This window comes from Octopus bimaculoides, chromosome 11, assembly GCF_001194135.2.
Source record: "Octopus bimaculoides isolate UCB-OBI-ISO-001 chromosome 11, ASM119413v2, whole genome shotgun sequence".
Classification (NCBI taxonomy): domain Eukaryota; kingdom Metazoa; phylum Mollusca; class Cephalopoda; order Octopoda; family Octopodidae; genus Octopus; species Octopus bimaculoides.
The window spans coordinates 18,455,430-18,456,010 of NC_068991.1; positions in this window are offsets into that span (position 1 = coordinate 18,455,430).

Sequence of the window (581 nt, forward strand, 5' to 3'; positions counted from 1 at the left end):
CTTAGGTTTTTCACCTCTACACTGCTATCTATAAACACACACACACACACACACACATACACACACACACACACACACACACACACATACACACACATATACACACACACATACACACACTCATACGTATATGCATGTATACATGCACACACATATACGAACTTGCATATATACAAATATATGTGCATACATTCATACACATACATATACACGCACATATATACGTACATATAACTATACCCACATAAATATATCTGTGTATATATTTATGCATGTGTTGTAGGTTCAAAATTAGCAGCAAAAATAACATGGAAGGAAAAGTATAAACAAGTTGTAACGATTTGTTGACGCTGATTAAGAAGTAAGAAATTAGAAGTGTTTTTGGTGTTTTGAGCTTAAGCTCTTCTTCAGAAAGTCAACCGATTAAGCAAAGGGAGGGAACAAACGGATGTAACAGAGAAATTTGTGTTGATCTATGTCAGGTCAAGTTGATACACGCACATTATATATGCATGTATGTATGTATGCATGCATCCATGTATGTATGTATGTATGTTTGTATGCATTAAATGTGTGTGTGT